The sequence below is a fragment of the Gopherus evgoodei genome, chromosome 2, assembly GCF_007399415.2.
Source record: "Gopherus evgoodei ecotype Sinaloan lineage chromosome 2, rGopEvg1_v1.p, whole genome shotgun sequence".
Lineage (NCBI taxonomy): Eukaryota > Metazoa > Chordata > Testudines > Testudinidae > Gopherus > Gopherus evgoodei.
This window is the reverse complement of record NC_044323.1, coordinates 182,090,483-182,115,131: the sequence shown is the minus strand read 5'-3', so window position 1 is coordinate 182,115,131 and position 24,649 is coordinate 182,090,483. Positions and strand designations below refer to the sequence as shown.

The 24,649-nt window shown below is 47.4% G+C and overlaps 1 protein-coding gene across 10 annotated transcripts in view; it reads right to left on the bottom strand.

Annotated features, from left to right (window-relative positions):
• The window catches only part of ATXN1 (ataxin 1), a 303,257-nt gene that overhangs the window by 122,380 nt on the left and 156,228 nt on the right, over window positions 1–24,649 (bottom strand). For all 10 annotated transcript variants that reach the window (XM_030552464.1, XM_030552461.1, XM_030552468.1 and 7 more), the window contains one exon: window positions 2,327–2,450. The gene's annotated coding sequence lies outside the window, so the exon portion shown is untranslated. The remainder of the gene's footprint in view (window positions 1–2,326; window positions 2,451–24,649) is intronic.

Sequence of the window (24,649 nt, the reverse complement as noted above, 5' to 3'; positions counted from 1 at the left end):
TATAGATATTCAGGCCTGTCTGCAAAGGCCTATACTTTAAGAATGTAGGTGTATTCTTAACACTTAGCTAGTTATAGAGGTATGAAAGAAAGAATCAGAGATCACTGTCTGTGTAATGGCCTTCTCTTACTGTGACAGGCTAAGGCTGTCAGCTAAGGGTATGGCTACATTTGGAATTTCAAAGCGCTGCCCCGGCAGCGCTGCGGGAGCGCTGCCGCGGCAGCGCTTTGAAGTGTGAGTGTAGTCAGAGCGGCAGCGCTGGGAGAGAGCTCTCCCAGCGCTGCATGTAAACCACATCCCTTACGGGTGTAGCGTGCAGCGCTGGGAGCCGCGCTCCCAGCGCTGCTGCCCTGATTACACTGACGCTTTACAGCGCTGTATCTTGCAGCGCTCGGGGGGTGTTTTTTCACACCCCAGTTGCAGCGCTGTAAAGTGTGAGTGTAGCCAAGGCCTAAGATGTATCTAGGCAGCCATAAGCTGGGAAGTGTATGGTCACATCCTCACATTCCAAACTAGTCACATTGAAATAAGGTGCTATTGGGCTATTAGGAATACAATCCTGATATTCCTATCACCTCCAGAGAAAGGGAAGAGCCTAGAAGATGTAAAAGGAAACTTAGCTTAATAGCATCCTGTCTGGTAAGAACTCACTTATCAACAGACACACCTGGAAAACCCCTATGTCTGTACAGATGCATTGTGAAATCCTCACTTCTGTATTGTTCTGTAGGTTTATTTGCATGGTCTCTGGTTCTGTGATTGTTTCTGTCTGCTGTATAATTAATTTTGTTGGGTGTAAACCAATTAAGGTGGTGGGGCATAATTGGTTAAATAACCATGTTACAGTATGTTAGGATTGGTTAGTTAAATTTCAGTAAAATGATTGGTTAAGGTATAGCTAAGCAGAATTCAAGTTTTACCATATCGTCTGCAGTCAATCAGGAAGGGTGGGGGGAAATGGGAACAGGGGCTTATTCCTACTGCCACACTCTTACTATTCAAGCAGGGAATCTCTATCCATAGAGAGTCTATGGTACAGTTTGATTTATCTAGGATTTTTACTTTATTTGACGCTATGCTTTCTTGCACATATAGTGCCATTCCTACAACCTACACCGTCATTTCCTTATATGTTTTACCCTAATATTACCATGTCCCATTGATTATCCTCATTCTACTAAGTTTCCGCCACAACTATTACGTCAATATCCTCATTTAATGCCACGCACTCAAGTTCATTTACATTTCTAGAATTTGTATACAAGCACTTTACGTTTTATCTATATTAAGTTGCTTGCCTTCATCTGTTGTATTTAAATGGGACTCTTACGTTTGACTGTTCCTCACTAGCCTCTACTTTTGCTTTACCAACTTCTATCCTACTTAGCAGGAAATACAGTCCCTCCGTGAATAAATTCATCCCTAAAGGATGTCTCCTCCTGAACCACGTGCTGCTCCTCCACACCCGTCTGCTTAAAACACTCTCTACAAGCTTTTTAATTTTACATGCCAGCAATCTGGTTCTGCGTTAGTTGAGGTGGAGCCCATCCTTCCCATATAGGTTCCTCCTTTCCCAAAAGGTTCCCCAGTTCCTAATAAATCTAAAACTCTCCTCCCTATACCACTGTCTTATCTACACATTGAGACTCCGCAATTCTGCACTGCAGGACCTTAACTGCCTGGCTATTCTTCTCCTTGAAAAGCACATGTAAACATGACTCTGATTCATGTGGATGGACATTTATGCAGTGAGGGGAGAGAAGAATTTATACAGGAGCTATTTTTAAAATCACATTAAATCTAATATAATGCCTTGCTCAAAATATTGTATTAATTCCAGTTTTCAGTGTAAGTTCAGAAAGGCACCCCACATTCATGTTCCTCTAATACGATAATGGCCAAATGATTTAAATGAAGTGTGGGTGGGTGCATAACTCCTGAACTGAGGTCTTGGATAATGAACTTTAGCCCTGAGCAATTTTTTTCTTTTTAATCTGCCAAGTAATAAACAGAATATATACACTGAGCTATCAAACTGCCAGCAGCATCACTAACTGCAGCACTCTAAATGACACCACTCTGAGGAAAAAGGAATCCAACGTCACTCTTTAGGTGCCTTGCTTTTGCCTCAATAGCATAATTTAAAAAATGAAGTGCAGTGTCTGGGCTAATAACTCCCTTTGATGTCAAAGGAGTTACAGATGCTCAGCTACTTACAATGTGTGCTCAACACCTCACAGGGCTTGGGACCCAACCAAACAGCAAAATATTTAAATCCATACAAAGGACATAAATACAAATGACTATACTGCAGTTGTTAACTCACATCATTCACTATGTTCTTCTACAGGAAGTCCTGGATTATCCTTTACCATAAAGATTTTTCAGAAACTGCCCGATTGTTTGCAGGTCCCCAGGGCCTTCTCTCCTTCAAATAATGTAAGAAATACCTGAAAAAGCAAAAACAAAACAGGTGAGGAATAGAGAGAAAAGAATCCAGACAATTGCCTAACAAATGAACAGCTGATTTCTATAGCTCACTGGACCAAATGCATTTTAATGAGCTTATGATGAGGAGAATCCACTACAGAATGTGCAAACACTGATCCAGAATGTAAAGAGCCCCTCTTGTTACCAACAATTACAGCACAGAACAGTTACTCCACAAACTGTCTGATTCTGAAGCTAATTCATAATTAAAACAATTCTAGGATATTTTTGTTACTACGATGAGAGGAAGGAAAACGACTCCGGTTTATTATTTGGTACATATGTACAAATTAAGCCCCAATAGGATCCCCATTGATGGATTTTTATGTTTCCACTGAATTCTATCACTGGGGACTCTGTGGAGCTATAAGGGTCCATACCCACCAATGCTTCTGCAGGATCAGGACCATTATTTGAAATATGTCACATATATACATCATAATATTCCATGCAGCAGCAAACACACTGCACGTTTGTTGTGCTATGAAATTTTCCACTTGAATGTCATCCAGACCCACCCACAAAGAACAACACTCAGACACACACTACAAAGTGCCACAGTGCAGCAGCACTTAGGGAGTATTAAAACCAAAAACACACACACCAAAGCTGTACTTCTGTCTTAAGTATTTTCCACACATGAATTTTTGGATATTATTATTATTATTTTCTTTTTATATGTGACCCGAGCCAGGAACATCTCTTCTTAGACCAACTCTGACAAACTTTTCTGACCTACTATACTCTTGAGATGCATACCTGAGGTTTAAGAACTTGCATAAATGGGTTTGGGGAATATGAAAAACGTGCCATTTTAAGTGCCAAACTAGAGTTTCACCCCCAGGTCATGCCAAATCCTTTTTCCAAGTGTAAATTATGCACACAGAATACAAGTAGAAGATTGTAGGACAGACATATTTATTTGCTAGTAGTTTCTGGCAGGCTAACAGCCATTTTGCACTTCTCAAGAAGCACAGGCAGGGCTCAAAGTTTTTATCTGGGTCCAGCAAAACCACCAGGCTGCAGTTCCAAAGAGAACACTGAAAATATGTTTCAGAGGGATAGTCGTGTTAGTCTGTATGAGTAAAAACAATGAGGAGTCCTTGTGGTACCTTAGAGACTAACAAATTTATTTGGGCATAAGCTTTCATGGGCTAAAACCCACTTCATCAGATGCATGGAATGGAAAATACAGTAGGCAGGTATAAATATACAGCATATGAAAAGATGGGAGTTGCCTTACCAAGTGTGGGGTCAGTGCTAACAAGGCCAATTCAATCAAAGTGGATGTGGCCCATTCCCAGCAGTTGACAAGAAGTTGTGAGTATCAGAGGGAAAATTATTTTTTGTAGTAACCCAGCCACTCCCAGTCTTTATTTAGGCCTAATTTGATGGTGTCAAGTTTGCAAATTAATATGCAGCAATACTGCAGAGGTTGTGGTACGTGTTACAGACTCCCACTTAGTCTCTGTTTCTATGAAGCAAAGTACATTTGCCTCTGAATGTTTCCAACCTTTATGGTTAAAGGCTTAAGGGCTAGATGGCGCAAATTGCCTTGAGAACATGTGGGTAGGGAGGCACAATCGCAGAGTGTTCATCCTTTAGTTAGTGCAGCCTGTTCACCACCATGCACAACTGTCTTCTCCCTGCAGCACTGTGCACTCATTGGAACATACAGTGGGATCGTAACTCTGAGTGGCTGTTGGTGGGGCATGCACGAGCCCAGAGAACCTCCAAATGTGCTCCACCACCTCCCACATAATCACATACAAACTCTGTAACAAACAACCAAGGTCTGCTCTCATTCATTCCGGTCAGAGTTTGGAGTAACTCCACTGAAGACAGTGCAGTAACTGAGGTCTGACGGTAAATGAGATCAGAATCTGGCCCAAAAGAATACTAGAGATCTATAATAAAGCCTGTAAGATGAGTGCCTACTTTTCTGAACACAGGGACATTACATGGAAAGTACGGCAGGTATCCGAGTACCCATCTACACTGCAAAATAAACCAAGTTAGGGTACTGTGCTACAAGCAATTTGTCCTCTCAAACAATCATAACATGGCTTCGATTTGTAGCACAGATTAAACCTTAACTGTGCTCTGCAACTAGGATAAAGTTTTGGACGTGCCAGGCTTCAGCTTGGTTACAGAGCATGGTTAGTGTCACATCTGCACTAGAAACTGCAAGCGATTGAGGAAGCTGTATTTATGGCTCCTAGGCACTGCAGTCATACAATAATATATAGCATAGCCCTGCCCTTAAGAGGTGCGGGGGGGGAGGGGGAACAGCATGTCAAATGCAGCACTGTAATTGAGAGACCAGCAGACCTCATAACAAAGAAAGGGGAAAGTATATTTTGTTTCTGTCTAGACATTAAAGTTGGACCCATGAGAGTCCAAATAAGAAATTAAAATCACAATGAGAATGACTAATGCGGTTACATTAGCAAAACAGAAGATCAGAAATCAGCTCTTTTGCAACATCCTGTATTTATTCCAACCCCTTGAAGAGAAAAGTTAATTCTCTTCAACTTGATTTGAAGGATAGCCAGCAAGAGAGCATCTTTTTGCCTCTCTCCCCTGCAGTTTGTTCATTCACTTTCCTTACTGTCTTGCATCCCGGGATTTTGTTTTCCTAATTCACAGATTAGCATAAGTGAAGTTATAAAAGTTTTTAAGAGGATACTATTGTTCCTACCTGAGTTGTACACACTGTTCACTATTATCCCTCAACCCCTATAAAACTGTAACTCATTCCCTCCTTTCTTCTCCCTCTGCATGATATAATCTTGGACAGGTTCACTCCTGTCCCACCGAGAATGGAAAAAATGAGGCTGTCTGTTCCTGGAATATATGCTATTTCAACTACCTAATGTGTATCATCTGTCATATCAGGAAACATCATGTAAACTATTTTCAACAGGTGATTTTACACACAGTAAAATTTACAATTCAGGTGTGCAAAGGCTCCACTTACCGGAACTGATTCTTATTTACAATAAGTCCCCTTTACAACTGAAAGGGCAGTGAAAACTAAGGTTCCTTAAAATTACATTTGCACCCATTTCAAGGCCAGAGAGGTGTAAAGTGACCGTAGCTTGTAGAAAACAGGCAGACTGCAGCCTTCTTCCTCTTTGAGGTCCCAATTCTCCCTGGAAGTTGAGGATGCGTGGAGCCTGATTCTCCTCTGTTTTACACCTTGTGTAAATGAGCACAATATGGGTATAAAACATTTGATTTGGTTGAATTTTGCACCTACTTTGCAGAGGTGTAGATGACTAAGCAAGGTGCAAGGCAGTGGAGAATTTAGCCCTCTGCACTTTGCACACCCTAAAGCCCTAAAACAGACATGCAGACCGTCTTCTGAGTCCTGTAGTCTCCCCAGCAAAGTTCCATCTTGAGCCACGTTGATCTGCAGTCCCCACAGGTTACATCCCCTGTATTAGGAGTAAGAGCAGCCACAGACCACCTTTAACGCCATGGGAGAACTGCTAGGCCTTGCTGCCCCATACATCTTTTATCTATCTGAATACCGGTTCCTCCACATGCACACACTCACAGGAGATAAGTGATGCCGTTGAAAGAGAAAACTCTTCAGTAAATAGTCAAATCTCTAGAAAGGGGATAAGGTGTCCAAAGAGTATTGTGACTCATACATTAGGAGCACCAGGCAATAATAAAAATAAACAACACCTCTTTAGTGACTGACATGACTAGTCTGGTCCACCTCATCAATCTTGGAAACCAAAGTCCCAAGGTCCTAAACAAATCTGGGTCTTCCACAAGATACATTATCTAATAGGCTGTAATGGACAGTCTCCCTATTATTCTTCCCTGAAGATACCACAAATGAACCCATTAATATTTCTGGTTTCTGCATAAAATTAGCCCATGCAAGCATTATCTTTTGGGGAAGGGGAAACTTTCTGGATGTTTGTGATCGTTTTTAGGCCCAAAGGATATCTGAAAACCATGGGTCCCATTACTGCCTTCATCTATAGCTGCATTCTGTATCTTCATCTAATCTCTGCTGCTGTTCCTCTGCTTCCCACTTCCATTCCCACCCCCACCCATCATCCTCCAACCAACTATAAAAGTGTAAGTGTGTGGGGCATCTTGTACCCGATAACATGCTTCGTGCCACCTCTTTCTCTTCCCAATGCTAACAGCTATACTGGGGGCACAATTAAAGGTTCTCTGCCTGTGGTACCCAGCCATCCTGCAGACTTGCGTTTGTTGCACCATGCATGGACACAGGCAAGTAACACAGGACGAGTTGGGCGGCAGCAGCAATGTATTACCGTTGCTCTAAACACCATCGTCAGTGGGAGAAAGAGAAGGTCGCTCGTAAATAATTGCACACACTGAATTTTACAAGTAATGAATCTCACCACAAAAAAACTGGGGAAGAGGTTTCAGAAATTATCACCTGACTGTCTAATCTAACTACTGTTCCTGTCTGCACCTGGCGGCCCTGGAGAGATACTGTCTCAATGTCTATTTACTGTGCATATAAAAAAACCAGACGTGAACATTCTAATGCTTCAGTTTGTCGAGGGAAGACGTCTCTGGTTGCGCCATATTGAAAGCAGGGCTCTTTGTTCAGCAATGATGATACAGGTTTGGCTGGGGCCCTTGTTCAGAGGGTAGGGCAACAGAAAGACAGTTTGGAGGAACCAGAATATCAAAACAAAGCAAATGGCTGCCATGTTTTGTACCTTTTAGCACTGCGTTCGTATGTCCTCTGTTGATTAATATTTGACTCTCTTATTTAGGTTGTAAGCTGTTCTGGGGAGGGACCATCTGATACTCTGTGTTCATACAGTGCCTAGCACAACATGACCCTAATTCTAGGCACTACCCAAATACAAATTATAAATAGTACTATTATTCTTGGTTATTAAAGTATGGATTTTGGCACGAAGGTCGCAGTGTTCACAGTAATAATGAATCTGATTTTTTTTTTTAAATAAAGTCTCCAACTACAGAGCGGTAGATGGGCCAAATTTGATTGGTGCTGCAGCTTAGTGCATGGGGTCGCAACGCCACTCAGGTTTGATGCATCTGCCCCTCTGTAGATGGGAGACATGGGAGTGGACAGGCCAAACTTGACTGGCATTGCAACCTAGTGCAGGGGGTTGCAATGTCCAGAGCAGGGAGCCGGGCTCAGCCCTGCAGGACAGGAACAGTCACTGCGGGGTAAGTGCGGGGTGGGTTTATGTACCAACCCTTCCCAAAACCCTCCAGGCCATGGCCTTTCTGTAACTATGGTTCCTCCCTCCCCTGCACCTCTGCCATAAATTGACTAAAAATATGCATGACAAAATCGTAGCCCTACCTGACAGACAACATACAAAAGATAGGAGGACAGGGATACCAACCCAATATATTCAGTGTTTTTTCACACACACATTATATATAATGTATCATAAGTCACACACACTTTATAAACACCCAATATTAGCCTTTCGACCTATCAGTTGGCCAATTTTCCATAGATGTAACACAAGCGGCTCATGAGGAGGGACCTCCAGGAGGATCTGCACTTCATTTAGTGTGTAATGTTTCTTCATTCTCACACAAAAGTTTTCCATAAAAACTACTTTATTCCATGAATGTTTTTAAACACAGTCATCCCTACAGGTCTACTGAGCAGAATGACTTGGAAAGGGAATGCAAATGGTCTTTTGCAATTCAGGCTCATGGCCAGTAATGCAGGACAGATAGCAGCAATAAAAATAACTCTGGAAGCTTCTGCGATATAACAAAGATTTTTTTTCTTTTGTGAAATCTATTATGCAAAAATGTAGGTGCAACCAGGAGCTGAGACAATGAGCCTACTGCATATTTGAACAGCTACAGCAGACTTGTAATTTTTTTTATTGCTGATAATCAATTCAAAAGGTAGGTCTCTAATAAACACGCAGACATTTTCTCATAGACTATAGATTTAGAACTCCTGGAATGTGTGGCTCTTAAAAAGTGGATGGGTCACTAGAACTCCAAGGTTGACATTCTCATAAGGTAATATTACCAATATCATCAGTCTAGCTGATGTCCATTCACCGCCCTCTTTTACCAAACCTTATATATATATAAAAATGCAACTCAATACTTTAATCTCCTCCCTACTTCCACTGTAGCTACAACTATCATAATTCTGATGCAACCTGAATGAGTGTATTGGAAACCAAAGACACTATTGACTACTTTTTTTCAGAATTAATAAGACTACTCTGTTTACAGAGATTTCAATTTCAACACTGAACACTAAATAACAGGAACACCAGTTGACTTTTAATCCAGAGATCACCTGTTGAAACATTAACTGCAAACACCTTTTGATGTGGGTTGCTTAATGTGGTGCAAAAGCCAGAAGTGCAATTATGCTTTTCCTTTCTATGAACCTAGTGTTTAAAACTGAAGCATTACTACTGGTGTGCGCGTGTTTGTAAATACTCTATAGCTGACTGCAATTTACCCCTGTGGTTGCAAGCAGTAAATATGCAACAGGGGATCTCAGCCACTTCATTCATTGTGTGCTCCAACCAAGCAAAGGGCTAAAACAATTGCCACACTTGAGACAAATGCCAGTGTGAATGATATCACAGCACAAACATGTTCGCCATTGGGTGGATCATGATATCGCATCATGAATTCACAAACAACTGTATAAATAATAATTTCTGAAGTTACTAAATTTCTTTAATAAAAAATATTTTGTAAATGTTATAAGCTGTTCATATAACAATTATATTGACTACTAAAGGAGTACTTGTTTTCTCCTGTTGTCCTATTATTATCGTTTATATACCCATATGCGGATAGGTGTATCCTGTTTTAATTTATTAGTGAAGCACAATGCATACCTCTAGACCTACCAGTGTCCAAAAGTGGCACACAATGTGTTCTAATAAACCAGTGCTTTAAAATACTGGAACTTTTTCTCATTATTTGATAATATTCGACCAGTCAATAGACCAATTATTTTTGGACCAATCAAATACCCAAATACTTAAAAATACCCAAAATGAGAGATGCAAAAAGTTATTCACAGAGAAAACTTCAAACGCTGTGTGATTACTTCTCTTACTCTAACACATTCTAGAACACGAGTTTCATGATTCTTTATTTCTGATGTAAATTATTTTTTACAATAAAAAAGGGAGAGGACACATTTGTGTGGAACACATACAACTTTGGGACAGAAATGAGAAATGTCCAAGAGGTATTTTTTAAATTATTTATTAGCTGTTGCATTGCATTAATGCCTAGAAGCCCTAGTCATGGACTTCATTGTGCTAGGAGGTGTAGAAACACAGAACAAAAAAGACAGGCCATGTTCCACAGAGTTTAAAATTAAGCGGAGCTTATATCATCAGTATGGCACAATAGCTATATAAATCAATTGCCCCAATTCAAGAAATCATCCCTAGTCAAGCAGGACACGTAAGAACATACCTGAGTGTCTTCCAGAATAGAGACTGACTTAAGCAAGTGCTTACGTGCTTTCCTGAATCAGGGCTGATAAGAATTAGACGCAGCAGCTGCATGATGCTTTAATGAACAAGAAACATGGTTTTTGCTCTTTCCTTCTTTCAATTTTAGGGCTTTATTCTCATTTTAGAGTGTAGAGCATTCACAAACATACAAATCCCCACACATTAAGGAGAGAGAACTGCGCTTTCCTTAACTGTTTTGTAGAATAAGCACTCAAAAGTTCATTTCTGTTACCTTTCTCAGGCAAAATAAAAGGCTTTTTACAAAAATTCTATTGCTAAAACAATGAAATTCTCCTGAGAATGACTTCGTTATTGAAATGAAGTGACAGCTTCTTTTACCTAGCCAGGCAGAAAGTCTGCATTTATAAAAGGCATTTTGTGCATTAAGTACGGTGAGTGGGAGGATATGGAAATGCTATTTTTAATACAGATTTCAGTAGTCCTCCCATACAGGTCCTCTGCAAGAACAACAACAATAATAATTAATAGTGCCTAAAAAAGAACAGCATGTTAAAGCTGATGGCAGCACTAAAAAACAAAGAATGGTTAATGTTTTACAAGATTTAGGGACGAACACAAGACTCACTAAAATAAATTAGAGTTTGCCATTGACTTCAAAAGGGGCTAGTATTTGTCACGCAGATTATAAAATAGATTTTCAATAAACACATTGTAAATTGCTACTGTAAATACCATACATTCTATTACAGTATTACTGCAAATATTAGTGTAAATAATGTCCTTCATTTCCTTACACAGATTTTTATTTTCAGAAATACTACCTATATTCTACTGAATATGTTGTTGATTCAGAGGCCCGGGGTGCCACTCTGTGTTTGAATAAGTACTCATGACAATTCCCAGGATTTGGGAAGGAATAAGCCCAAAAGAAAACCAAATGTTAAATCAGAGGTTCTCCAACTTATTGGCGACCTCTTTCACACAGCAAGCCTCTGAGTGCGACTCCCCTCCCCCCCACCTTTTAAATATAAAAAAATATGTTTTTAATTTAACACTATTTTACATACTGGCGCAGGGTTGAGGGTGGACTGGGCTGGTGGGGCTCAGGCTATCAGCCCTGTGCATGGCTGATAGCTCTCAACCCCCTTGTAATAACCTCCAGTTTGAGAGCTCCCAGGTTAAACCATGCCCTTAAATGCAATGGGATACGTGTACAGAATGTAGAATTTGGCCTGATCCAAAGCTCACTAGCATTACTGGAAAAACTCTTATCGACTTCAATGAGCTTTGGATCAAGCCCTCAGAGACCATAAATGCTCTCAAAAAGCACTCCTGGTAAATGCATCTATGGAAACTGAGGGCCAAATTCTGCTCTCTTTTAGTAAGGGTACAACGCCCAATGACTTCAACATATGGTTGCTAACCCTCGAGGAGTGTCCTGGAGTCTCCAGGAATTAAAGATTAATCTTTTAATTAAAGACTGTCATGTGATGAAACTTCCAGGAATACATCCAACCAAAATTGACAATTTTACTTAAACGGGAGTTGCACATAATTTTTTGAGGGCAGAAGTTGCCTGATGTTATCCTAAGGTTCTTTTTTCAGCTATGCTATTGTCTACAGCATTAATCAGAACAAAAACTTTGCATTTAGCACTCAGTAACAATGAATAAGGATTAACAGGCAATATAGGCATAAAATGTGCACATATAGCATGGGTGGATTCTGAAGGCAGCTGAGTGTGATCACATTTAGAATAACTTCACCATTGGAAATCCCCCTATTTCATGCTAAATTAGACTAAACTGGGAAAGACTTTCCCTCGTCAATGTTCAGCCACCCTAACACAGAAACTCTTCAGCCTGACACTGACTCACACTATATATTCAGAAAGGAAAAAAAAACAAACCCACACACTTACGCTGCATTTTTTTCTGCCCTCAGCTGCCTAGGGTACCAAGCCTGATTCAAGCCATTTCCCTTGGGGTTTTAATCTGCTGTGCTGGCAATGTGCAACCCTCATTAGCAATAACATGAATTGTGCATACAACTTTCCACAAACAGTTGACAATCTGTCCCCGCTGAAAAATCATCAACTTAAATATTTACCTATGTTCCTTTTAGGAAGGCTGTACTTAGTTTTTATTAATTTTCGGTATCCAAAGAAACCGCCCCTTAAAACAGTGCTGCACCCTCCTGTGATTTGAGTTTTATTTAATTAAACTGGATTTGCCTTTTTAGATAGTGAAATTTAAGCATATTAAAATACCCAATCCAAACTTGATATTTTGACTGACTGCCTGTACTTGCATGGGAAATTTGCCGTGGTAAAAGTTAGAAAGCATATAGGATTGCAGTAACTTAGCTCCTGTTTTTGCTCATTATCTATGCTCCCAAACAAGCTCGCTGCTTGGCCTTCTACTTCATAGGCTGCAAAAGTTCTTGTGGGCACATCACCCAAGTTTAACCCTCAATAAAATTAAACAGCAATAATACTTAGCTCTCATGTAGTGGTTTACATATTACAAACACTGCAAAAACATTATCCAACTACTCAATCCTTAAAACCCCTGTGAAGCGAATTAAATATTATTAATCATGTACATTATCCCAAGGGGGATACACTGGAGAGAGGATAAATTGACTTGCCCAAAATCATACAGTGAGAGTTAGGGTTAGAACAAAGGAGTTCCAATCTCTCTCAGTCCTGTGTTTATCCACTAGACCGCACTGCCCTTCTTAAGCCTTATGATTTAGTTATATCTTAACATATAATGAGCTGGATTATTGTTTTGCTCCAGGCCCTTTTCACTGCTCAGGGGGCTGCTAAGCGCGTGGCACAGCTCTGTTCTATTCCACTGGCGTAAAGACTATACATCAGTGGCATAAGTCTGAGCAGACCCCAGGCCAGGTGCAGGGGGATGGAGTAAATTGGCCTCCTGGAACAGGGAGTTGTAACCGGCTCCCTGATATTCTCCTTCCTCCCATTCCATTGCACCAAGCAGAGATGCAGGGGAGAATGCGGTCCAGTGGCTTTAGGAAAAAAGGGAACTAACCTTCCGTAACTGTTATTCTTTGAGATGTGTTGCTCATGCCCATTCCAAAGTAGCACCCCCACCAGAAAATTATTCTGTCAATGGTGTCTGCCAGGTTGGACTCATTTCCAGCACCTTCTGGAGTTGCACGCTCATAGCATCAGTATAAAGGGGCCTGCCACCCCCTCAGCTCCTTCTTGCCAGCTAACGCCAACAGAGAGGCAGGCAAGGGGGATGGGGAGGACAGTTGGAATGGACATGAGCAACACATCTCCAAGAACAACAGTTGTGGAAGGTCAGTAACTGTTTGTTCTTCTTCAAGTGCTTGCTCATGTTCATTCCAAAGTAGGTGACTCCCAAGCCGTTGTGCAGGTGAAGGTTTGGAGGTCACTGGCATGCTGATTGTAATACTGCTTGGCCGAAACCCGCATCGTCTCTAGCCTGTTGGGTGATGGTGTAATGAGATGTGAAAGTTGTGGATTGATGACCACGTTGCTGCTCTACTGATGTCCTGGAAAGAGGAATTTGAGCTGCAAATGCCATCGAAGATTCTTGAACTCTTGTAGAATGAGCAGGAGGAGCAGGGCTCTTTGCCAGGTCGTAGCATGTTCAGATACAGGAAGTGATCCATGATTAAATTCTCTGGATCGCGACTGGAAGGCCTTCCATTCTGTCTGCAATGGCTACGAATGGCTGAGCAGATTTTCAAAACTATTCAGTCCTTTCTAAGTAGAAGACTAGCACATCTATCATCCAGCGAGTGGAGTCTCTGTTCCTCCCTGTTGGCATATGGCTTTGGACATAAGATGGAGTAGGAAGATATCCTGGTTACTATGAATTGCGAGACAACCTTTGGAAGGAAGGCCAGAGGTGGCCACAATTGAACCTTGTCCTTGAAGATGATCGTATATGGTGGTTCCGAAGTAAGGGTTCAGAACTTTGAGACCCTTGTGGCAGAAGTAATGGCCACAAGGAAAAGACGGTTACTCACCTTTGTAACTGTTGTTCTTCGAGATGTGTTGCTCATATCCATTCCAGTTAGGTGTACGCGCCGCGCGTGCACATTCGTTGGAAAACTTTTACCCTAGCAACTCAGTGGGCCGGCAGGTCGCCCCCTAGAGTGGCGCCACCATGGCGCTCCATATATACTCCTGCCGGCCCACCCGCTCCTCAGTTCCTTCTTGCCGGCTACTCCGACAGTGGGGAAGGAGGGCGGGTGCGGAATGGATATGAGCAACACATCTCGAAGAACAACAGTTACAAAGGTGAGTAACCGTCTTTTCTTCTTCGAGTGATTGCTCATATCCATTCCAGTTAGGTGAATCCCAAGCCTTACAAAGGCGGTGGGGTCGGAGTGAAATGTGGCAGAATAAAACTGCCGAGCCAGAGGCTACAGCCTCTCTTGAACCAGGGCATACTGCGAAGCAAAGGTAAGGACCAAGGACCAATGGAGCTTCGCGACCGGTCTCGTGGGTAGAAACACGAGCCAGCAAGGCGGCAGATGAAGCCTGAGCCCTGGTAGAATGCACGGTGATGTGGCTTGGGGAAATATGAGCCAAATCATAACAAGTGGGGATGTCCGCCATCACCCAAGATGAGATCCTCTGAGAGGAAAACAAGCAAGCCCTCCCTTTGGCCCGCTACCGGGGCAGAGCTGGGGCACCTTAGGAAATGATTCTGTCAGCACAACATAATGCGAGCACTCCACAGATGTCCAAGGAGTGCAACGGTTATGCCCATTGCGTTGAGCTGTGGGTAACATGAAAGGCCAAAACACCTTAGGGAGGAAAGCCGGGTGTGGTCATAACTGCACCTTGTCTTTGTGGAACCTTCGTAAGAGCTCCGATCTCAGAGACCCGTCTGGCCAAGACTAGGTTGAGGCCCCAGGGCGGGGCTGGGCGGCGCACCCGAGGGTGCAAGCGCTCCAAGCCCTTGAGGGACCTCGAACCCATAGTGGGACACTGAACGTCCATCTTAGCCTGCTGGAAGGTAGGGATGGCTGCTGAGAGTATCCTCAGCGATGATACCGCCAGATCCTGCCGCTGAAGGCCAGAGGCAGGCCAAATAGAGGGGATCGAGACCTCAGCAGGAGCAAGATCGAGCGTACTGCAGCTGTAAAGGAAACGCTTCCACCTGGCTCGGTACGTTGACCAGGCGGAAGGCTGCCTGTCACCCCGACTCAGGTACGTGAGGCGAAGAGGCTGCAGGTCCAAGTGACGAAGCCTGTCATTGCCCTGAGTGATGAGGACTGGGCTGACAGGCCGAGCAACGTGGTATGTCAGTGCGTAACGAACCAGTGGGAACAGCGGGAAGGCATAATGCAGTTGGCCGTTCCACGGCATCAGGAATGCGTCCAAGATCGATTCCGAGGAGAGACCTTGGAAGGAGCAGAACACCTGGCATTTCCTGCACTCGCGGTGAGCGAACAGGTCTGTGTGAGGAACCATTTCCACTTCCGGAAAGCGGGACGCCTCACATGGGGCAGAGTGATGACTCGTAAGACAGGAAAGACCTGCTGAGTCAAAGAGATAAGACGTTCCGAACGCCTGGGAGAAAGGACGTCGCCAGCTCCATCGAGTGGGCCATGCAAAAGACCCGGAAATGGATGGCCTCCTGACAAAAAAAGGGGGAAGGACTATGTCCCCCCTGAATGCTTATGAAGCACCTGGCCATTGTGTTGGCTGTAAACACCGAGATACAACGGCCTCGCAGCTGCCGCTGGAACCCCTGGCATGCCAGGCGGACTACTCTCATTTTTGGGGCATTAATGAGGAATGCCAGCTCCCTAGAAGACCGAAGGCCTTAAGCTCGGAGGTGACCATGAGCACTCGAGCAGAGAGATGATGCGTCCGCCGTCAGGGGCAGTGAGGGCTGGGGCGGATGAAACCGCATCCTGTCCACACCAAGGAGGGAGTTAGCCACCACTCTAGGGAGCCTAAGGCGTTCGAGGGAACGGTGACTACCATGACCATTGGCTCCCTGTCCAAGCGGTACGCCGAGGTGGGCCGGACTTGGAGAGGACGGAGGCGGAGCTTGGCGCTTTTGGTTACAAACTTGCGGGCAACCATGGACCCAGGAGACTGAGACAAGAACGAGCTGAGGTCGTTGGGAAAGCCTTCAGACCTCAGATGATTGATGCCATCGCCTAAAACCGCAGTTGCGATAAGCAGGCTCCGGCTAGGTAGGAGACCAAGATAGCCCCTAGGAAGCCCAACCTCTGCGTGGGAACCAGAGCGGATTGCTCTATAGTAATCATCAGGCCTTGATCTGAATAAGACCGTGACGATGCCCATGGGCTGAGTGGTTTGTGTGTCAGAGTCTCCTCGGATAAGCGAATCGTCCCAATACGGAAAAACGCATATCCGACATAGCTACGGTAGGCGGCGACTATGGCCGTAAACCGGGAGTATTCACCGCTGGCTATAAAGCGGAGGCATCTCCCATGTGGAGGGAAGATGGCATTGCGAAAGTACGCGTCCTTCCTATCCAGGGCGGCATAGTAGCCCCCCGGAGGCAAGGATGGAATAATGGTTCCCAGGGATACCATGCAGAACTTCAACCTTATCCCAAACCGGTTGAGTCCATGCAGGACCAGGGAGGTCTGAGACCTGTGGTCGAGTGGGGGACTAGGGCATAACGGGAGTAAAACCCCTAGCCCCTTTCGTCCGCTGAAGGGGGACAGGGCTGGAGCAATTTAAAGGTGGTACCTATGCTCCATCGTGCGCAGGACCCAGCGATCTAAAAGTAACTGGGGCCATGCCAGGAGAAAGCGGGATCAGGATCCCGTCCTGCGACTGGTACACCGCCTTCCGGCGAACCTTGGAAGGTCCGTCTTTGGTCCCAGTGGTAATTGCGAGGGACCTTGACTTTGGCTTTTTAGGGGGCCTGACGTTTGTCTGCGACCACCTTGGCCTTGCCGTTTTCCAGAGTTCTGCCTCTGGCTAGGCACAGAGTATGGCGGCTGGGGCCATAAAGGCCTGCGTTTGGTCGCAGGCGTATACATGCTGAGACGCATTAGGACCCTATTGTCCAGCAGGCTTCGCAGTCTGGGGCTGTCTCTGCCGCGAAGATGCCTTTACCAACAAAGGGTAAATTCTTTCCCCCGTCCTCCAAGACGGCAGCGAACTCTAGGTGGGAGGTTCGAGGGAGAAACTCCTCCACCCAGGTGCTATAATTATCGCAGCTAAGCAAGGCTTGTTGCTTTGCTACCCAGAGGTGCAGGGCCCCTGCAGAGTACACCTTGCATTCGCCAAGGCTCTTTCTGCTTCGGGGCTGTCGCCCGCTGGCCATGATATCAGGATCGTGGTCCTGAGCATAAGATCCGCGCATATGGGGTGACACGGATGCGTGTCCGGACGGCCATGGAGGTACTAAAAGAGGGCACGGGCCGAGTCTCTGACTCACTCGGACCTTGCCCAACTCGGCACCGGGGACCGGCGTCAGGAGGCGTATCGGTACCTGGAACGAGATCCAGACCCGCAACCAGAACGGTGTCGGGAGGTGGACCGAGATCTCGAGGCTCGGAGAAGAGCTACAGGAGTCAAGGTACCTGCCCCGGTGCCAGACGTCGGAACGGTGCCGATAGCGGGTCGGCGAACGGGATACCGACCGGTGCAGTGAGTGTGACCAGTACCGAGGAAAACAGTACCGGAACTGCCAGTGGTGTCCGGCGTGCCGACAGGACTTGGAGCGTCTGCGGGACCGTGATCATGGACGGTGCCGCTCTGCTGTACTGACAGGGGACAGTCCCTTGAAGAGACTGTATTACCCGTACCGGCGGTGCCCAGGTCAGGCAGCACTGACTCCGTCATGGCACTGAGAGCCCTCGCCGTTGGTAACATCTCCGGCGCGCAGGGAACAGCAGGCTCAACCACAGTGCGTACTGGGGAGCTGTCAGGCACCGGATTCGACGGCCCTCGTGGGGCCGGGATCCATGGTACCGAGGTCATCAGAGCTTCGGTAGTTGCCGGTGCCGGGAGAACCGAGTTAGATAAGCCGTCTGGCTGGGGTGCCGTCAGCACTGAAGCAGCGGGAGTAATACGCTCAACCACGGCGCGTGCCGGGGAGCCGTCGGGCACCGGATTCGATAGCCCTTGTGGGACTGGAATCGACGGTGCCGATGGAAGCAGCCGGAACAGGAGCTCAACCACGGCGCGTGCCTGGGAGCCGTCAGGCACCGGATTTTATGGCCCTTGCGGGACCGGGAACGACGGTGCCGACGTCATCGGTGCCGCAGCAGGTGTCGGTGCCGGGCGCTCCGACTTAGACTATCCCTCTGGCCGCGGTGCCGTTGGCACGGAAGCAGCCGGAGGATTAGCTCGACCACGGCGCGTGCCGGGGAGCCGTCAGGCACCGGATACTACGGCCCTTGCGGGACCGGGATCGACGGTGCCGACGTCATCGGTGCCGCAGCAGGTGTCGGTGCCGGGCGATCCGACGGAGACGAGCCCTCTGGCTGCGGTGCCGTTGGCACGGAAGCAGCCGGAGCGATACGCTCAACCACGGCGCGTGCCGGGGAGCCGTCAGGCACCGGATTCTACGGCCCGTGTGGGACCGGGATCGACGGTGCCGACGCCATCGGTGCCGCAGCAGGTGTCGGTGCCGGGCGATCCGACGTAGACGAGCCCTCTGGCTGCGGTGCCGCTGGCACGGAAGCAGCAGGAGCAATACGCTCAACCACGGCGCGTGCCGGGGAGCCGTCAGGCACCGGATTCCACGGCCCTTGTGGGACCGGGATCGACGGTGACGACGTCATCGGTGCCGTAGCAGGCGTCAGCGCCGGGCGATCCGACTAGACGAGCTCTCTGGCTGCGGTGCCGCTGGCACGGAAGCAGCAGGAGCAAGACGCTCAACCACGGCGTGTGCCGGGGAGCCGTCAGGCACCGGATTCTACGGCCCTTATGGGACCGGGATCAACGGTGACGACGTCATCGGTGCCGTAGTAGGTGTCAGCGCCGGGCGATCCGACTAGACGAGCTCTCTGGCTGCGGTGCCGCTGGCACGGAAGCAGCAGGAGCAATACGCTCAACCACGGCGCGTGCCGGGGAGCCGTCAGGCACCGGATTCTACGGCCCTCGTGGGACCGGGATCGACGGTGCCGACGTCGTCGGTGCCGGGCGAGCCATCTTAGACGAGCTGTCTAGCTGTGGTGCAGCTGGCACAGAAGCAGCAGGAGCAGTAAGCTCTACCACGGCGCGAGCCGGGGAGCTGCCAGGCACCGGATTCCCTGGTCCTGGGGGACTGGAATCGACGGAGCCGAAGTCATCGGTGCCTCTGCAGGCCGGATAACGCAACTGAGGCGAGCTCTCTGGCTGCGATGCAGGTGGCACGGAAGTAGCGGGAGCAGGGGGCTCAACCACGGCGCGTGCCGGGGAGCCGCCAGGCACCAGCAGGAATCGTAGACTCTCTCGACCTCGGAAGAAGGGAACGGTGCCGAGTCGACATCGGTGCCGGCGACGGTCGGTGCCGAAAGGCCTTGGTGGTACCGGTGGGGTCCGGTGCCGAGGAGGCGCTTCTGCCCGCCGCTTGAACATCGCTCCGCGCCCAAGGTGGAGGGGCAAGTGAAAGTCCCGCACCTTTTTGTTCTCGGCTTAAAAGCCTTGCAAATGGGGCACTTATCTGTCAAGTGTGATTCTCTGAGGCACTTCAAACAGGAGTCATGTAGATCTCTCTTCGGCCGCGGCTTCTGGCAAGCCGGGCCCCTTTTGAAAACCCGGTGAGCCATGTATGGCTCCGGCACTGGGCTCATGGAAGGGGCTACTTCCTGAACCCCGCTAACTAAACTAACCATGTTAGCAAAGAAAACACGTATAACCATACAAATATATATATAAAAGTGTTATAACTGCATAATTATATACGAGAAAACGAGTAGCTAGGGAAGTGGAGGTCAGCTAAGCCGCGCTCCACTGTTCCAACGACCGACACGGGCGGTAAGAAGGAACTGAGGAGCGGGTGGGCCGGCAGGAGTATATATGGAGCGCCATGGTGGCGCCACTCTAGGGGGCGACCTGCCGGCCCACTGAGTTGCTAGGGTAAAAGTTTTCCGACGAATGTGCACGCGCGGCGCGTACACCTAACTGGAATGGATATGAGCAATCACTCGAAGAAGAAGGTAACCTTCCAGGATAGGTAGAGCAGAGAGCACATTGCCAGCAGTTCAAATGGAGGTCCTGTTAGCCTTGACAACACCAAGTCGAGATCCCAGGGAAGGAGTGGCTGCCGTACTGAGGATATAACCACTCCAGGCCCTTAAGAAAATGACTACAGATAAAAGTTTGAGAAGACAGATTGGCCATTCACCCATGGGTGAAAAGCCGAGATTGCAACTAGTTGGACCCTAATTGATATCATTAGGACTTGCTGTTTCAAGTGGAGCAAGTAATCTAGGATGAAAAGTAGTGTTGACTGTGTGGGTGAAATACCCTTCTGCGTGGACCACACTGGAGAATCTTTTCCACTTTGCCAGATAAGTGGCTGTAGTGGATGGTTTTCTGCTCCCTAAAGGCACCTCACAAACAGGCCCAGAGCAAGCTAGTTCTGCGAGATTCAGGCCGTGAGATGAAGGAACTCGAGATTGGACCAGAAACAGAGGTAAGCAGACTGGCGTTTCCACCGAGAGGTGTAGGAGAGTTGTGAACCAATGCTGATGTGGCCAGGCTGGGGCTATCAGGATAAGACACATCCCTTCTGAACTTCAGCAGAACCTTGTGTATGAGAGGGATGGGAGAGAACACATAGAAGAGATGGCCCATCCACGGGAGGAGAAAGGTGTCTCTAAGTGACTCTGGGCTATGACCGAGAAAGGAACAGAATTGGAGACACTTCCTGTTCTACTTTATTGTGAACAGAACTGTGGAGTCCCCCACTTCTGGAAGATGTCTTTCACAACATCTGGACAGATGGACCACTCGTGATGGTTGGAGAAGGATCTGTTGGGGTGACCTGCTAGTTCGTTTTGTGACCCCAGGAGATAGGAGTCTTTGAGGTAGATTGACTGGGCTATGCAGAATACCCACAAACAAAGAGCTTCCTGACACAGTTGAGAGGAGTGTGCTCCACCCTGCCTGTTTATATAAAACATCACTGTCGTGTTGTCTGTAAGAATCGACGTGCACTTGCCATCCAAGTGGGGTTGGAACATCTGGCAGGCTCGGCAAACCATTCTGCGTTTCCTGTTGTTGATGTGCAGCAAGAAGCTCTTCCTGAGAACAGAAGCCCTGAGTTCTGAGGGTCCCCAAGTGAGCCCCCCACCATCCTATCGCCAACACATTCGTGACAAGAGACATTGATGGCTGGGATCTCAAGAATGGAATTCCTGCACATACTTACTATAGTCTTGTCAAGACTGTGGATAGAAGTGAGCAGCCAGTTTGGGCTTATAGTGCTTCCTAGAAGAAGCCGGTCTATGTAACCCTAGAGACTTCAGGGTGGCTCGAGTGCTTCAAGCTGTGCAGTTTGGCATCTGTGTGCTCCGTACCCTCAAAGGGGATGTCCTGTAAAGTCTGCTGCACCTCATTAGGGTGAGCCCAAGGACTAAAGCCAAGAGCTTCTCATAACCACAGCAGAAGCCATGGATCGGGCTGCAGGGTCCACTGCATCCAAGGCTGCCTGTAGGGATGCCCTTGCCATCAATTCTCCCTCCTCATCTAGGGCTGAGAATTCACTCCTGCTCCTGTGGCACTACTGCCTTGAATTTTGCCATGAAGTTCTAAGAATTAAAATCATAACAGCTCAGGACCGCTTGCTGGTTTGCAATGCTGACCTGGAGGCCGCCAGTTGAGCAGACCTTTCTGCCAAAAAAGATCTAATTTTTTTAAATCTCTGACCTTGGGAGTTTGACTTTTCTGACCTTGCCACTCTCACTCATGGGCTGCCGATACCAACAGTGAGCCCAGGGGAGGATGGCATAAAGGAATTCAAACAAAATACTGGAACAAAATACTTTTTCTCCACCCTATTCGCCATTGGTTGCAAGTATGATGGGGTCTGTCAATAAGGCCTCGATGGAGTCCAAAACGGCCTCATTCAAGGGCAAAGCCAGTCATGATGGGCCTGATGCCACAACAATGTCCTGGGAGGACTCTAATCTCCCCTACCTGGATCCCAGGTTTTGCACTACCCTTTTGAGGAGCTCCTGGTATGCCCTATAATCGTCCTGGGAGAGTGCTATACTTGTTCCCACCATCACCACCTTATCAGGAGAGGAGAAAGAAGCAGCCTATACAGGCCAGGTGCTCTGTTCCTCACCCTCAGCACCAGATGGGGCTCGTTGTGCTGCATCTTGAAATTCTGTACCAGGTTTGGTACCGGAACCCAGTCCCTGTTCCAAAGAGAGTGGAAGGGGGCAGGGGAGCTGAAGACTCTGATACAACAAAGTAGGAGCTCCTGGACTGTGAGGTCTGGACGGTGGACAAGCTCAGAGATTCCAAAATGGCCATTGTAGTGGCATCTGCCACTGTGCTGGTGGCCAGGCCATTGGTGGATTGCCCTGACTCATGTCAGCCATCCAGTAATGCCAGCTGGAGCACTGTCAGCTCCTGCAGGAAGCGTACAACTCCGCCTCTGAGAAGATGCTTCCTGGTGATCAGTGCCAGTGAGCAGTGCCAGAAAGGAGAAGACCACTGCTGTGCCATCATGGACAGTTTCCCTTTTGACAGCACCCAGAGTCTCGGTGCAGTGGGGGCTCTTGCCTCCGAATGGCAGGGAATGGCAGTACCGGGGAGCAACAACTCCGTCACTGCCTCATATACCTCCGCTGTGGTTAGTAATGCCTGGGTAGTTGTCTGATGGCCCTCTTTTGGTGGAGAGTCCAAAGGTGCCAGATTCAGACCCCTTCCTTCAATTACATAGAGCGAACAGCTGGTGTCTGAGTGGCCTGACACAAGTCACACTCTGCCACTGTCTCTGTGTCCAATTGATCTTGGGGTTAGGGATCACCCTGTCAGTCAGTCAGTCAGTCGTCTTCTGCTTCTTTCTCAGCACCGGCAATGGAGAGCGGTGCCAAAGTCCCTCTGAGGAGTGCTCTTCTTCGGCATTGGGGATAACCATCAGTGCCAGGAGTCCCGAGAAGCCGAAGAAACATCCTTCCTTGGCACTGGAGAAGCAGAACGGTGTTGCGTCTCTCGAAGAGAAACCAGGGCACTTCTTATTGAGGCCAAAGCACTCAGTACAAAGTTGGCACGGCTTGGCTCCAAGGAAGGACAAAGTGCTGCTTCCATGAGGAGAAACTTAAACCTGGTGTCCCTGTCTTTCTTAGTGCGGGGCCTGAACCCTTTGCAGATTCTGCAGTGCTCCTGCACATGGGCCTCCCCCAGACACTTGAGGAGACTGGAAATGAGGTCACTAACAAGCATTGGCTTATGGCACGACACACATGGCTTAAACCCAGGGGACCGAGGCATGCCATGGTCCACGAATCTAACTAACGTACTAACAAACTAACTGAAACTTAACCTCTACAAATAGCTATCTACAGGGAATAGAATAAAGTCCACTGACAGAGGTACTTTCAGAAAAATGCAAGGACGAACTGAAGTTTCAGAGACTTGTCATGGGCGGTAAGAAGGAACTGAGGAGGCAGCAGGTTGGCAGGCCCCTTTATACTGGTGCTATGAGCACATGACTCCAGGGGGCACTGGAGCCAACCCGACGGATACCACTGATGGGAAAACTTTCCAATGGCAGTGCTTGGGGCGAGCACACACCTACTTTGGAAGGGACATGAGCAAGCATTTGAAGAACAACTGAGGAGAACTTCCCAAAACAGATAACAAAGCCTTGCTAGCTACAGCAGCTTTCAAACATTGTTATAGTTAGAATGGTGCAATGGTTCTGCATGAAAACACTTTCCACCTAACACTACACTGTCATCGAATAGAAGACCCACTTACAACACAGTTGTCCCCTAATTTTGCTGCAACATAGTGAAAAGCTGTCGTGCAAGTTGGACCTAACCCTGAGCCCCCTCCCTCATTCTAGCTCCTGGCCAGACCCTTCACCCCCAGCCCTGTGCTCAGTGCACTCCCACCCTCAGCTCAGTGCAGAGAGAGGAAGCGAATAGACCAGAACCAGGGAGAAGGTAGGTACCCACTGTATGTGGGCATAGCCAGGACCCCAGACTGGCAGCGGGCTGAGCGGGTCCGGCACCCGGGATCCCGGCTGGCAGGAGCCGGTGGATGGAACCCTTGAATGGCAGTGGGCTGAGCGGCTCAGCCCACTGTCGGTCTGGGGTCCCAGCCGCCGGCCCCGCACAGCCTGCTGCCGGTCTGGGGTTCTGGCTGCCGGACCCTTGCCAGCCAGGGTCCCAACCGCAGGCCCTGCTCAGCCCAGCCTAGGTGAACAGAACCCCAGACCAACAGCAGGCTGAGCGGGCCAGCAGCGTAAGATCAACATTTTAATTTAAATTAATTTTAAATGAAGCTTCTTAAACATTTAGAAAACCTTGTTCATTTTACCACACAACACTAGTTTAGTTATATAATATATAGACTTGTAGAGAAAGACCTTCTAAAAAACATTAAAATGCATTACAGGCACACGAAACCTTAAACTGAAGTGAATAAATAAAGACTCAGCACAGCACTTCTGAAAGATTGCCGACTCCTGGCCTAGAATACACAGTTCCAGCAAATTTGAAGCCCTTTATCAGCTGGAAAA